This window comes from Dasypus novemcinctus, chromosome 9, assembly GCF_030445035.2.
Source record: "Dasypus novemcinctus isolate mDasNov1 chromosome 9, mDasNov1.1.hap2, whole genome shotgun sequence".
NCBI classification, from domain to species: Eukaryota; Metazoa; Chordata; class Mammalia; order Cingulata; family Dasypodidae; genus Dasypus; species Dasypus novemcinctus.
In genome coordinates, this window is record NC_080681.1 from 128,422,899 (window position 1) to 128,427,859 (window position 4,961).

At 46.2% G+C, this 4,961-nt stretch overlaps 1 non-coding gene across 1 annotated transcript; it reads right to left on the reverse strand.

The window, feature by feature from the left end:
* Positions 1-3,340: 3,340 nt before the first annotated feature.
* Positions 3,341-3,472, reverse strand: LOC111767027 (small nucleolar RNA SNORA38). Its single transcript, XR_002798924.1, has one exon. It is a non-coding gene; the product is annotated as a small nucleolar RNA SNORA38 (small nucleolar RNA).
* Between the last annotated feature and the right edge of the window lie 1,489 nt (positions 3,473-4,961).

Consider the following 4,961-nt stretch of genomic DNA (forward strand, 5'->3'; position numbering starts at 1 on the left):
TCTCACCCCCCATTTCTGGCGCGTCTCGCCCATCACTGATTTTCTAAAACCGAAACGCTGGCAGGCCGGGCGTCCACCTGCGCGGAAAGAGAGAGTGGTGAAGTTTTGGAGAGGACAGGCAGGTGCCTCCCCTGATTAAAACACAGTTTCAGCTTCCACATCTGCTCCCGCTGCTCACGAGCCTTTAGTCTGTTTTTGTTTTCGCTTACTTCCTCATTTGTAGTATAACAATTGCTATGTTGATTACTTTACAAACAGAAGATTGGGATTGTTTTTCCTTTGTTTCTTTGTTTACCGCATGCTGCATGTATATTATATTATGTCTCTCTCCATTTTGAAAAAAGAACCCCGACAGCGAAACCCTTTGACATAAACGGCAGGCCTGTGAACAGGGTCCGGTTACTCAGAAATAGCGGCTTTAGCGGGCCACCTGCAGCAACCCACCTGCCGGGGGGCTGAGTCTTGATTCCAGGAAGTAGCCCTTGCAGTCGGGGTGGAAGGGGCTCAGAGAGCCTAACGGTGGCCCTGGGGTGGGTGCTCCACATGGAGCACGAGCTGTGAGGGAGGGGCGTCCCCAAACATTCCGGGGAAGTTCAGAAAAACAAGGGGAGCGATTTCTCTTGGGGGCAGGGGCAGAGGTCCACTCCAGCTCCCACATCTGTGGGGAGCAGGGGAGATGAAGAAATACATCAGAATATAGAAACACAATGGGATTTTTTTATAGCAGTTAAAATGAGTTAAATTAGACTGACATGCATCGGAATAAGTAAATCTTTTAAACAGAATGTTGAATGAAAAAACTAAGTTGCAGAATAACATATATATATATATGATGTATGTAATGATATCTTTTTGCCTGACTGCAATCTAGTGGTTGTATTTGGGACTAGGAGGGGGCTCAGGAAAGGGAACAAAGGGAATTTCTTTGGGGGTTGCCCTGATCCCCCTTCAAGGGGCGCCCTTCTGCCAGGTGGGGCGTGGGGAGGTCAGCAAAGAGCCTCCAGCTGCAGGGAGGCCTTGCTTGTCACGCCCTTCTTGTGACTTAGCCGGGCAGGGGACACAGACTTTGTCCAGCCCTGGTTCAGCTCAGCTTCTTCCTCAGCCATTCTGCTCTGCCCTACCCCGCCCTGACAGACTTCTTGTCTCCCAAACTCTGTCTCACTGTCTACATTCAGAAAACCCAACCTGCAACATTCCAGATTCAAACGTTATTTCGTAAAAAAAAAAAAAAAAAGCAATGTAACTAACTATAAATGTAAATAAAGCAAAGCAAGTCAGTCTAATCTTGAAGGTGGTGAAAGGCACATGGCGGTTTTATCTTATCACTTCCCAAATCCAGCAGGGGCCAACCCTATTGGTTGGCAGATTTTAAGGTTTATGTTTCTTCCATTCACTTGAAGGTGGTTGGATTTTGCTCATTGAAATTCATATTCCAGAACCTGACTTTCTCATCTAGGCCAGCCCTGCATGAATCCATGCTCTCCAAATGACGTAAGGGACGTGGGATTATTTTGGGCAGAAAAAATATGTACCTGGCCTAAACACATTTTCTTCTTTTTCATCATCACCATCATCCTCATCAAATACTTCTCCACAACACAAGGGCAAGGCAGTGATGTAAAAACGACCAGGGCTGGGTGTGGTAGTCGGTTTCCCAGCTCTCCAGAAGGTCAAGTGAGAGTCATTCAAAGGCAGAACGTGAGGGGACTGGGGTTCTGAAACTGCAGGTGTCAGGGTGAGAGAACAGGGCAGCGAGACAATGGGGATGGCAGCCTGGTGAAAACTCCATGGGAAAAGGAACAGAAAAGGCTCTAACCTTGGAGATACACCTACTTGTTGTCAAGCTCCTCATCAGGAGTGGCCTTCTGCTTAATCAGAGAACTTGCTCCTGTGGCAGTCTTAGCTCACACACACACACACACACACACACACACGCACACACACACACGCACACACGCACGCGCTACCTGACATCAAAAATCATCAGCGAACCTGAAGGCGATGTGAAATGCCAGCAGTGCGTCTTTCTTGGCCAATTCTCTTAAAGATGTGCACAGCCCAGCCCGGACGGAGTTGGCAGGGCCGAGAGAAATGAGGAAGCTTCGTCTTCCTCTCGCTCACCTGCTCAGACCCAAGGGTGTCATTTCCATTAGGCTTTCCTAGACGCATCCATTTTCACTCATAATTTTTAGGCTCTGTCATAGTAGTTTATGAGAGTAATTATGTTTATCCTTTATTTGGCTAAAAGTAATGAACCAATGATAAACAACTCAGCATTTTCTCCCGTGTTGAATAATGAATATTAATTAACCTGCCAAAAAAGGACTGGCATTCGTTACCAAATATAGCAGTGACTCATTTGCTTGCCAAGGCATGGAAGGGCTGCCTCTGTTTTTGAAAGGTAAGTGTGTTGAGAGGTTCTAAGAGAGCTTAAATTGCTGATGGAACCAGTTTGGGGGTACAGCTGCCTGAGCTACAGGGACCCAGTTTTGGCCCCCAAAACCTGATTGGAGCTTCAGTCTTCTGAAGGCAGCAGAGTGTCTCATTCAACTTCTCAGTGAAATGCCTGTGTCTGGGCGATGCATTCCCAGCAAGCCCCCGGAACTCAGCCAAGTGCAACCCCAGTGCCATGGCTGGTAACATATGGAGACACTGCACTTCCAATGAAATCGACATATGGGCGTCCAACTCCTCCTCTTAGGGAGAGGGGCAGGAGGAGCTCTTGATCCAGGACTTTGGTTCCTGGGTAAGTGCTGCAGTGTTTGCTTAGGCATGGAGAGTTGCCTTTGTTTTGAGCATCTTTCGGGGGACATTGTTAAGGCTGTGTCTCCCTAAACAAAACAAACAGTGGATGGTCTGGCCCAGGCAGTAAAACAAAAACAAGTTTCGTGCCATTTTCATATTTTTGTAGAACTTTAGTAAACACTTTCCTAAAAACAAAAGAACAAACAAAAGAGAACTGACTTCCAGGAAATTGTAGGAAATTAAGTGATCTCCTATTATAAGGCTGTTTTTTATCTAAACTGATCTGGAGTTAATGAAAATGTGCATGTGCAAGGGAGATGGTGAAATATTAGTTTTTATGTTATAATAAGAGAGGAGATGAAGCCTCTTGCCCCCTCCTTCAAATCAGCCCCAGCTTCAAAGGACAAGCCCCTCTCCTGTGCTTGAGAACCTGGCCTGGTCTCTTCAGCTCACACAGACACGCAGGACCCGCAGCTGGAATCGCTGCTCCTACCCAGACTTTCTTTTCAATGAGGAGGTGACCGAGGCACTGAGGCCTTCCTCCTGCTCTTTCTACTGTGCTGGTTTAGTTACATCTTTTTTTAAATATTATTTTCTGTGTGGGAAAGGATGATCTTGAGCCTGCCGGGAACAAGGGGGCTCCAGACTTCTCCAAGTCCACATCTTTATGCCTCCAATACTTACGTGTCCAAGGATAGGGAACCACAGACACACCTTTGTAGTAGGGTTAGTTACACCTTTAAGTTTGAAAAGGGTGATACCTTTGAGTGAAGAGAGGAGAGAGAAAGAGAGAGAGAGAGAAAGCTTGGCCCATATCTTTCTTTGGGACTGCCTTTGTGCCCATTAAGGAAGTGAAAACAATCCCAATAGTTCTGTCCAGTCTTGGGTGAGGAACTAGCCAAATTGACATGAAGAGGTAGCAGGTGCCCAGTCATGAAGGGTTGGATGTCATCCTGGGAAGCTCAGACTTCACCCTGAGAAAGAAGGAAACGGAGCCTTGAAGTTTTCAAGCAGGATTGGTTTCTCGGGTTAAAAAGCTCATTGTGGCAGCATCTGCCCTGAGGAGGCCACACGGCAGGGGCAGGCAGGAACAGACAAGGGAAGCAGAAGGGAAACCAAAAGCAGAACGATCAGGCAGAAGGTCTCTTAACGTCTAGGACTGCCAAACACATCCTCCAAAGAATGAGAACTTTTGTCTCTAAAAGCCAAGCCCACCCTTGCAGTTGGTCTGCAAAAAGCATATTTGCTCTTTCTACTTTACCTATTTGAAACAATTTAATATTCAAGAAAAAAAAAGTATGGAAATGTTAGCAAGGCTGGCTGCTAGTTAAGCAGGATGGACCGTCAGTGCGGGAAGGAAACACAGGTGTGTGAGTTACGTGTGATATGCCAAGCCCGGAAGATGAGGATGGAGAAATCACACACCAGAAAAGGGGGTGGGGGGGTGCATGGGTAGGAGAGTAAATGAGAGGTCCCCCCCATCTAAACCTGGGGTCCCAGAAAGGATGAGCATGGAGAGGGGCAGATCCCTTTTCTGCATCCTGTGTACTTGTCACCGGGGAAGGTCTGGGTCATCTGGATTGTCCTAGAAAATGACAACTTCATTTTCTTTCTGTTCAGAAAGCTGTTTGGAGACCTCTATGTCTCTCTCAATTTCTATTAAGAAATCCATTTATTTCAGCAGTGTTCTTTTAACAGCACTTTTTGTTAGTCACAAGAACAGCGTTTCATTCCCAATAACTTGCAGGTAGGTCATTGGACTTGATGATGGGGTTGCTCTTTATTTCTCCTTCCTTGGAAAGCAACAAGATATTTTGATTGGCAGTGAGAGAGAAGTGGAAAAGGAATTTGTAAAACCCAACCACACTTGTAATCCTGATTTTGGGGTGGTCCAAATACACTGACCTGCCTTAGGACCAAGTCCCTTGCAAGGATGGAGCTCATCATTTGCTTTCAGATTCAGTATGACCTTTGGAGGTTCAAAGACACATGGGAAGACGACACAATATTGATGCTCTAATCCAAAAACAACAAACCCCTTCATCCACAGGGTGATGAGGAAGCCTTTAGGAGACAAGAGGAAACAAGAGTCAAGAATTGGAAGGGCCCCAGCTCTCTGAACAAACAAGTCTTTCTGAAATTTCTGAGATGAAACCTGTATTTACAATACACTACTGTTACAATCCAAGGAAGTTCTGAGAAGCAACAAGAACTGA